At 35.4% G+C, this 11,013-nt stretch overlaps 1 pseudogene; it reads left to right on the top strand.

The window, feature by feature from the left end:
- Positions 1–7,107: 7,107 nt before the first annotated feature.
- On the top strand, positions 7,108–8,037 carry LOC116594205 (annotated as a pseudogene).
- Positions 8,038–11,013: the final 2,976 nt, after the last annotated feature.

Raw genomic sequence — 11,013 nt, 5'->3', positions numbered from 1 at the left:
TATCAAATGTTAAGAATAACACATGAGTAGAAATTTAAAATATTAGAAATTAAAGAACACCAAAGGAAAAAAAGATTTTAAGAGTAACCAGATAGGAAAGAAAATATTAACTAACAACCATGATGCAAATAGTCACCTTCTCAAGAGCTACAATAATTGTCGGATGGAAGGAGAAAATATCATTGAAAAAGTGAAAAAATAATTGGTAAGCTTGAATTTTAAATCTCACTAAATATTTTCCTTTTTAACAATTTTAAATATAAGAATGAAGCAATATAGATATTTTTAGACCCAAAAGGAGACAATACAGATATTTTCAGACCCGAAGAGTGTCTATATTTAAAATAAAATTTCTTGTTGAATGAATTAATAAAAAGTATATATTTTGAATAATAATATCATAACATTCACATGGAAGGGCTGGGATATAGATAAATTTGATTAGAGAATTTAGGAACATGTGGGTGGATCTAAAGAAGCACTGCTAGTATAAAAGTAATACAATGAAACACTGAAAAAATAAAATAAAATAAAATAATTACAATAATGACAAAAATTGGAGAGTGCATAAAAACATAATGAATTTAATATTTTGGAAAAATTGTAAATTGAATTGTATTGCATGCCATTACAGTTAAAGTTTTAACATCCTACTATTTTATTAAAGAGGATAGACATGCTTATTGATTTAAAAATCCATATAAAAATGGTGAACATGATCTCTTTGTTAGAATGTAGGTTGAAAGAGACTATCATTTTCAGCCTAAAAATTAAAACCAGTATGAGAAACTACAAAGTAATTTTTTCCACACCAGAGTACTGGATACACAAAAATCTAAATAAGTTAAATTCCAGAAATTGACAAGGCAGGTGAAGGAGAGAAGAGTCATAAAGCTGTTGCCATCTCTGGCAGATTGAGAGGAGGATAAATCTATCATCAATGGAAGTGAAAAGCAATCATCCGAGCTTTTGAAAAACCTAACAACTGTATGCTCACTTATATGTCTTACAGTATCTTGAAGAATTACAAACCCAAAGTAAGTTGACACTCTGTCAAAATTTCCTCATGGACTTTCACTGAGTAGAAGGTGGTTGAATGCCACAGAGAGGATAGAAGAAACAAGCATGATACCCAGATAATGTGATTTCTTCTTCAATTGTAAGTCAGTCTCCAGCTTAAGGTTGAGAGCAGAATAAGTTAAACTCCAGAATTCCCTTTAAGACACACTCTGTACCTTGACTAATGCACTGCAGTGGCCTTCTGGAGTCTTATTTGCTTGGGGGCAAGTCATCAGGTGGGAAAAATGTCGACAGAGGTAAAGAAACTTAGAACAGACTGAACAGTAAAAAGAATTCACAAAAGCCTTAAACACTGAACTAATTATAAAATAGGACACCCTCATGATTTGGAAGGGCATTGGATGGAGTAGAAAACATTAAGTATTTACTAGAGATTTATGTGTACTCAAAACACACGCTCTACTAAAGAAAAAGTACTGGTTCTGTCCTCAAAACACTATGTTGCCAGAGTGTGGAATATAAATAAAAATTGCAACAATACCCATGTCCGCTTCAATGACAAATTAGATTGTCTCAGTACACTGACATTAGCTAGTTGACACAAAAACAGCTTGCCCACTAGGTAAAAAAAGAGGGACTAGACTCAAATAAATAAAATCATAGATGAAAGAGAAAGTATTATAACTTATAACACAGAAATACAAAGGATCATGAGATTATTATGAACAAACTGAATAATCAAAAAGAAATGGATATTCCTAGAAACATGCGACTTGCTAAGACAGAATCAGGAAGAGAGAAAAATCTGAACGAACAATTAACTAAGAATATTGAAACAATATTTCCCAAAAAAGTAAAGCCAAAAACCAGATGGTTTTGCTAGTGAGTTTTACTATACACTCAAAGGATAATTAAAATCATTTATTCTGAAATTTCTCCAAAAAACTGAAGAGGAGGTAACACTCTCAGACTCATTTTACAAGGACAACATTACCCAGAGAGCAAATCCAGATAAGAACAGTGCAAGCAAAAAACACTACAGGCCAATATCTCTGATAAGTGTAGATGTAAAAATTCTCAAAAACATGCTATTGAATCAAATTCAACAGCTAATTAAAAAGATCATATACCATTATCAAGTTGGATTTATCACTGGGATGCAAGGATGGTTCAACATATGCAAATCAATAAATGTAAGACACCACATTAATAGAGTGGAAAGTAAAAACATAAGATCATCTCAATAGATGCAGAAAAAAGCATATGACGAAATTCAACATCCTTTTATGATGAACACTCTCAACAGATTGGGCAGAGAAGAAGCATACCTCAACATAATAAACATTTTATATGACAAGCCCACAGCTAATATCATGCTCAGTGGTGAGGTTTGAAAGATTTTCCCACAGAATAGGAACACTATAACAGTATTCACCTTCACCAGTCTTATTCACTGTCGCATTGAAAATGTTAGCCAGAACAGTTAGGCAAGAAAAAGAAATAGAAGGTACTGAAATCAGAAAGGATGAAGGAAAATTGTCCCTGTTTGCAGACGATATGATTTTAAATATAGAAAATCCTGAAGACTGCACCCCAAAAAAACCCTGTTAGAATTAATAAACAAATTTAGTAGTATCTGAGGATAGGAAAATCAACATACAAAAATTAGTTGTGTTTTCATACATTAACAAAACCTATCAGAAAGACAAACAAATCAATCTCATTTATAACAGCATTAAAAATAATAAAATATTTAGGCATGAATTTAATTAAGGAGATTAAAGATCTGTAAATGGGAATTAGAAAACACTGATCTGCTTTCAGCTCAGGTCATGATCCCAAGGTATTGGGATCGAGTTCTAGAGTTCTACATCAGACTCCTTGCTCAGCAGGGAGCCTGGTTCTTTCTCGGCCTGCCACTGTCCCTGCTAGTGCCTGCTTTCTCTCTCTGACGAATAAATAAACAAAATCTCAAAAAAAAAAAAAAAAGAAAGAAACAAATGGAATGACACTCCATGTTCATGGATTATAAAATTAATTTTGTTAAAATGTTTATATTTCCCAAAGCTACCTATAGATTCATTGTAGTCCTTAAAAAAATTCCAATGACATTTTTCACAGAAGTAGAAAAAAAGAAATCCAAAAATTTATATGGAACCACAAGGGTCCCTGAATGGCCAAAGCAATCCTGAGAAAGAACAACAAACCTGGAGGTATTACACTTTCTGATTCCAAACTTTATTACAAAGTTTCAGTAATCAAAACTGTATGGTATTCACATAAAAATAGACATGCAGATCAATCAAACAGAATTGAGAGCCTAGAAATAAACATGGGTATGGAAGGTCTACTAATATTTGACAAGTGAGCCAAGAACACTCAATAGGAAAAAATAGTATCATCCATAAAGAGTTTGGGAAAAGTGGATATTCACATGCACAACAATAAAATTGAATGCTTCTTTCTATACCACTCACAAAAATTCATTTGAAATGGATTAAAGACTTAAATGTAAGACCCAAAACTTTAAAACTACTACTAGAAATACAGGAAAAATTTCCTTGACATTAATCTTGGCAATGTGTTGTGTTTTGTTGCTGTTGATTCAGAAAACACAAAAAGCACACCAAGAAAGTATAAACAAAGAGTCAAACAAATATAGGGGAAGATATCAAGCTAAAATCTACACAGCAGAGCAGAGGGTCAACAGAATGAAATGGCAACCTAGAGAATGTGGAAAAATATTTGCAAACTCTCTGATTAGGGGTTAATATCCAAGGAACTCTTTAAATAACCCAATTAAAAATAGACAAATAACCTTAATAATCATTTTTACCAAAGCAGACATAGAAATGATGAACAGGTACATAAAAACATGTTCCATGTCAGTAATTGTCAGGGAAATGCAAATAAAATCATAATGAAATGTTGCCTCATACCAAATAGGATTTCTGTTGTCAAGACAAACAACAGATGTTGCTAAGGATATGATAAAAGGGGAACCTGTGTATAGAATTGGTGGAAGTATAGATTGTTGCAGCCACTGTGAAAAACAGTCTGGGTATTTATTAAAAAAAATGGACTGCCTTATGGACCAACAATCCTACTTTGGGTATATATTTGAATGATAAAAATCTATATCTTGAAGAAATATCTTCAGCCACATGTTTTCTGCAGCATTATTCACAATAACCAAGATATTAAAACAACTTAGATGTCTGTTGACTAAGGAATAGATAAAGAATATGTTTTGGATATATACAATGAATTATTATTCAGACATAGAAAGTGTAGAAAATCCTTTTGCAAAACATGAGTGGATATTGAGGGTATTATATTAAGTAAAATAAGTCAAAAGTGAAACAGAAATAATATATGTTTTCACTTTACATGAAATCTAAAGCAGCTGAACTCTTTAAAATGAGAGTAGAATGATGGTTAGCAGAGGTTGGAAGGTGGAACAAATAGGAGATGTTGAGTACAAACTTCCAGTTATATGACTAATAAGTTTTGGGGAACTAATGCACAGCATGGTGATTAAAATTCACAAACAATTGTTGTTAAGAGAGTAGATCTTAAATGTTATTATCAGGGAAAAAAGTGTGATTATGTGAGGCATTGGAGGTGTTAACTGACTTTATTATGATAATTATATAATGATATATACATGTATCAAAGCATTATTTTGTATACTTAAACTTACATATGTTATATGTCAATAATATCTCAAGAAAGCTGGAAAAAAGAGCCTTTTTTAAACTGTAAACATTATGTACTTGGTCTTAACTTTTCCTTTATATAAATTTTGAACATAGCAAAATATTTTTAAGAGGTAAAGCGCTCATAAAGCAAAAGAAAATAGGCTATATTTTAGAAGAAAAATAGTCAATACAAGTAGACCAACTTATGACTCATATGTTGGGATTATGACAGGAACTTTAAAATAGCTATAAGTATGTTAAAGAATAAAGCAGAAAAGGTTAAGAGATAACAGATGAGAAATTTTAGGAAAGAAATAGATGAAGGATATAATTCTTGAAAGGAATGCAACATAAATATATACAAATGAAATAAAATATCTAAATAGAAGAAAGACTGTATCCACCTTGAAAGATATATATGAGGTATTGATATTTCTGATGATTCATTTTTGTGTAAAAATCTATCAGCCTTGTACTGAGTGAGAATTACTGACCCAGAAATATGAAATCATAGACAAAGTTAAATGTCGACATTTTGGCCAAAGTCAGTTATCAGGAGCCACATTTTCCATTAAAATGGAGTGGGATTCATGATTTTATAGAAAAGTATAATTCTGGGATTACTGTTATTCATCTATCTGTATTTTCTTAGTCCTCTATCACTTCATATGAGCAAAATTACCATAACTGATGAATAGGATAAATGCAGAAGATAAACATGAAATGGAAAAGAAAAATGGTTATAGGTAAAAAAATAAAAAAAATCTGAAGTGTATTATCTTACCAGGATAAGGATTTATTGTTTTCCTTAATCTAGAACTGAAAGACATGATAATAATATGAAAAGCCTAGCTCTGCTTCTTGGAATTTGAGGATGAATACTTGACTTAATATCTATACACTTCAATTCTCCCATGAAAAATAAACTTAGATAATTAGGCTATAATAAACCAAAGGACTTTTTAGCTCTAAATTCTTTGACTACAGGAATTTAAATAATTAACAATGAGATCCTGGCACAGACATCAAAACATTATAGAGTAAGAATCACATCTCAAAACTCTTTGGATATCCACTTGAAAAATCAATGGAGATGATTAAAACTGTCATGATATTAAAATGATTTACAAAATGGAAATGTCTTCCCATCATAAACAATCCATTGATTTATTTTTTTCTGTGGATAAATGAAATAAGAAGGAAATAGAATGTTAAGTTATAGGTAGAAGAATTAAGTGTTTACACTCATAATAAATTTTGAATTCATTACTAAGTGTGTTTGTTCTTGGAAAATCTACCTAAATTAGGTGAGCCTCAGCTTACCCAAGTATAGTATAGGAATAATAAGTCAACTCTTATTGGTGTCTTAGCTGTTAATCATCTGCCTTTGGATCAGGTCATGGTTCCAGGGTTCGGGAACTGAGTCCCAAATCGGGACTGCTCAGCATATCACTTAAAACAAATAAACAAAAAAAAGAAAAAGAATAAAAGTAAGAAAATGAGGAAAGAATTAAGGAAGGAAAAATAGAAGGAAAGGGGACTGTCAAAAAAAAAAAAGAAACATGGCAGGACAAATGTAGGAATAATACTAATTATGACCTTAAGATAAAAAACGTTCCCATATGCTGATACAACTTGCTAGTATTCTTACTTCTTCAATGAAATCTCAGTGTCCACATGGCAAACTCATCTTATTGCTAGTTATATGAATTGGTTATTTCAAAGAAGTTTTGCAATGACATCCACCACCAGCATAAGAATATACACACTGATATTTAAAATGAATTATTGAATAAAGGATAACGAGAACTGCTTTAATTTTTTAAAAAGTACACACATATTTAAATAAGAGACTTATTTTTATCATGTTCATACTTAAGTAAGACAAAATAAATTTCACATCCTACATTAAAAGAAAAGATAAAAGAAATTCTGGAGAACTTCTGGGGAAAACCACAAAGTTGGAGGATCCTAAACTTACCTCATCAACTAGATAACATTCTCAGCAGAATAAACACCCAAGAAAAGAACTCAGACTGGCTGAAAAAACCCACAACTTAATGTAACTTTAAGAGGTGACACTTAAGAGTAGGAAGGGCAATGACTTCTTGGAAAGCAAAGCCCCATGGCTCTAACCACTGGAGAAAGGGAGTCATGGATATGAAGAAGAGCCAGAAACATTGAAGTATATCAGGAAGCCTATAAAGGGAATAGAAATGCCCATAGCATTTGTTTTTGAAAATCAGAGGGGCTGAATTTCATGAGTGCATATAACTAGTAGGACTTAAAATTGGAACATTAAAATCAGTGGGTCCCCCCCTCGCTCGTTCGCACTCCCTGCTCCCCGCCCGCCGCCCACCACCCGCCGCCCACAGTCCTCCATGGGTTCTCTCATTAGTGTGCTGCAGTCTCCTTAGCCACCCGCCCGTCTCCGAGCTTGCGACTCGCGGACAGGCATCCTCAGCCCAGAGAGACGGGACTGCGAGTCGTCGCCTAAGTGCCTTTCATCTGAGAAGTTCGAGGCACTTGTAGAACTTCTGCCGCACAGACCGTGGGTCTTGCAGCACATTTGTAAGCATGGCTGCCATCCAGAAGAAACTGGTGATTATTGGTGATGGAGCCTGTGGCAAGACTTGTTTGCTCATCGTCTTTAGCAAGGACCAGTTCCCAGAGGTGTATGTACCCACAGTGTTTGAGAACTATGTGGCAGATATGGAAGTTGATGGAACGCCGGTAGAGTTGGCTTTGTGGGATACAGCTGGGCAGGAAGATTATGACTGCTTGAGGCCTCTCTCCTATCCGGACACTGATGTTATACTGATGTGTTTCTCCATTGACAGCCCTGATAGTTTAGAAAATATCCCAGAAAAAAATGGACCCCGGAAGTCAAGCACTTCTGTCCCAACGTGCCCATCATCCTGGTTGGGAACAAGAAGGATCTTCGGAATGATGAGCACACAAGGCGGGAGCTAGCCAAGATGAAACAGGAGCCGGTGAAACCTGAAGAAGGCAGAGATATGGCAAACAGGATCGGCGCTTTTGGGTACATGAAGTGTTCAGCAAACACCAAAGATGGAGTGAGGGAGGTTTTTGAAATGGCCAGGAGAGCTGCTCTGCAAGCCAGAAGTGGGAAGAAAAAATCTGGGTGCTTTGTCTTGTGAAACCCTGCTGCAAGCACAGCCCTCATGCGGTTAATTTTGAAGTGCTGTTTATTAATCTTAGTGTATGATTACTGGCCTTTTTCATTTATCTATAATTTACCTAAGATTACAAATCAGAAGTCATCTTGCTACCAGTATTTAGAAGCCAACCGTGATTATTAATGATGCCTAACCCACCTGACCACCGGGGTCCTTCTGACACCGCTCTAACAGCCCTCCTCTGCACTCCCACCTGACACACCAGGCGCTAATTCAATGAATTTCTTAACTTCTTGCTTCTTTCTAGAAAAAGAAACAGTTGGTAACTTTTGTTAATTAGGCTGTAACTACTTTATAACTAACATGTCCTGCCTGTCATCTGTCAGCTGCAAGATACTATAGTGAGTCCCTACTTCAGAGATTTACTCCTTAACAGATTTTATTGGCATAACTCTGTGATGGGCATCCAGTTTTTTGAAAATGCTCATCCAGAAAGGCCCAAGTCTATGCAGCTGTGGCAGAGTTACAGTTCTGTGGTTTCATGTTAGTTACCTTATAGTTACTGTGTAATTAGTGCCACTTAATGTATGTTACCAAAAAATAAATGTATCTACCCCAGACTAGATGTAGTATTTTTTGTATAATTGGATTTCCTAATACTAATATTTGTCATCCCTGCAGAAAGTGTATTGTTTTTTTTTTTAAAGAAAGTGTATTTGAAAATAAAGTCAGATTGAAAATTCATTTTTAAAATTCCCATTTTGTCAGTTTCTCTGATAAAAGATGGCCCATATCACCTGTTTTTGGTCCCACATATCCCAGTACCCCCTCCCCAGAGCTGGGCTAAATAAATAGGAATTTGGTTTCATGCCTGAGGCACTTAGACACTTCAGCAGGTGGCATGACTTGTCTCACCTGGACTGCAGGGTCTGGCTCTAGTTCACAGTGCTCCTTTTCCTCACTGTATCCAGGTTCCCTCCCAGAGGAGCTGTCCGTTCTGTTGAGTGGCACTCACTTTCTCCTCTCCAGCTGACTAAACTTTTTTTCTGTACCAGTTAATTTTTCCAACTACTAATAGAATAAAGGCAGTTTTCTAAAAAAAAAAAAAAAAAAAAAAAAAAAAAAAAAAAAAAAAAAAAAAATCAGTGGGTCCCGCTCCAAGAGAGCCCAGAAGGAAATTTTCTCTGAGCCTCTGCCCTTAAAGAGATAGCACAGCAAAGAGACTGCAGAGATAATTGGTAGCAACAGTTTGAAAGACAGCTGGGGCTTATGGGAGGGTGAGTTAAAATCTCAGAATTACCTGAGGGACTTCTCTGGGAACAAAGATGTTAGGACCCATTCCCCTCTCCTGTCCCTCATCATAAAAACAGCCATTTTCAGGAGACAGTGTGACACCTGCAATCACTACCTAACTTGCTTTCACAGCACTCAGCCTATCCAGCTAGACCTGACTCAGTTCTGGTGTTGCAGATCTCTTCCTTCAGAAAACTGGGCAGAGCTTGACAACATTGTCTCCTGATCTCCCACGGAGGATGCATGCACCTTATGCATGCAGATAAAACTGCACTCCAAGCCCACTTTCACTGTGAAGAATGGCCAAAGTTGACCTCAGTCTCAGTAGCAGGCACATGTCTCCCATAGAAGAGGACCAGCACCATCAAGTTAAAAGTACATGACCCATGCACTACTTTCAAGAGCAAGAGACATGGTAGACTTTCCTTAACACACAGAAACAGAGAGCTAGGCAAATTGAGAAGAGAGAATAATATGTCAAAAATGAAAAAAAAGGGCAAACCACAGCAAGAGACCTAAGGAAAATGACATTAAGTAACATGCCTCATAGAGAATTTAAAATAATGATCATAAAGATATTGACTGGACTTGAGAATAGAGTGGTGGAAACCAGTGACACCGGTAACACAGAGATAAAAAAGAACCAATTAGAGATGAAGAACACAATAAGGGAAATTATGATCACCCTTGATGGAATAAATAAAAGACTGGAAGAAGCAGAGGAACAAATTAGTGACAGAGTAATGGAATATAATCTAGATGAACTAATAAGAGGAAGAAGAATTATACAAAATGATAATAGACTTTGGTAACTCAATGATCCATCAAGAATAATAATATTCACATTGTAAGGATCCCAGAAAGAGAAGAAAAAGAAAAAGGGGGTAGAAAATTTATTGAAGAAATAATAACTGAACATTTCCATAGTCTGGAGAAGGAAAGAGATATCCAAATCCAAGAGGCACAGAAATCCCCCAAGAAAATCAACCTAAGAAGGTCCACACCAACGCACATAGTAGTCAAAGTGGCAAAAAAATGATAAGGAAAAAAAATTAGAATCAACATGCAGGAATAAGACAGTTACATATGAGGAAAACCCCAAAAGGGTTTCAGAGGATTTTTCAGCAGCAACTTTGCAAGCCAGAAGAGAGTGGATTAAAAATTCAAAGTGCTGAAAGAAAAAAATCTACAGCCAAAACTACTCTGTCTAGTAAGGCTGTCTTTCACAATAGAAGGAAAGATTTTCTCAGAAAAAGAAAAACTAAAGGAGTTCATGATCACTAAACAAGTTGTACAAGAATTATTTAAGGGGATTCTTTGAGAAGAAAGGAAGGACCATAAGTAAGATTAAAAAGAGGGAAATACAAAGGCACTTAAAAAAAATACTTCTGGGATGCCTGGGTGTCTCAGTTGGTTAAGCATCTAGTTTTGGCTCAAGTCATGAGCTCATGATCCTGGAATCAAGTCACACATTGGGTTTCTTGCTCAGTAGGGAGCCTGCTTCTCCCTCTGCCTGCACTCCCCTTACTTGTGTTTGCTTTACCTCTCTCTTTCTTTCTGACAAAGAAATAAAATCTTAAAAAATAAAAAAAAATTAAATATTTCGGTGAGAATCAGACAAGGGATTCACAAAATAAAGAATGTAAAATATGACACCATATATTAAAAAGGTGTGATGTGCAGAAGAGAAGTAAGAATGGGTTTGAGGGGCACCTGAGTGGCTCAGTGGGTTAAAGCCTCTGACTTCATCTCAGGCCATGATCCCAGGGTCCTGGGATCGAACCCCTCATCAGGCTCTCTGCTCAGTGGGGAGTCTTCCTCCTCCTCTCTGCCTCTCTGCCTGCCTCTCTGCCTACTTG

Source organism: Mustela erminea, chromosome 6 (assembly GCF_009829155.1).
Source record: "Mustela erminea isolate mMusErm1 chromosome 6, mMusErm1.Pri, whole genome shotgun sequence".
Lineage (NCBI taxonomy): Eukaryota > Metazoa > Chordata > Mammalia > Carnivora > Mustelidae > Mustela > Mustela erminea.
This window is presented reverse-complemented; position numbering and strand designations above follow the sequence as displayed.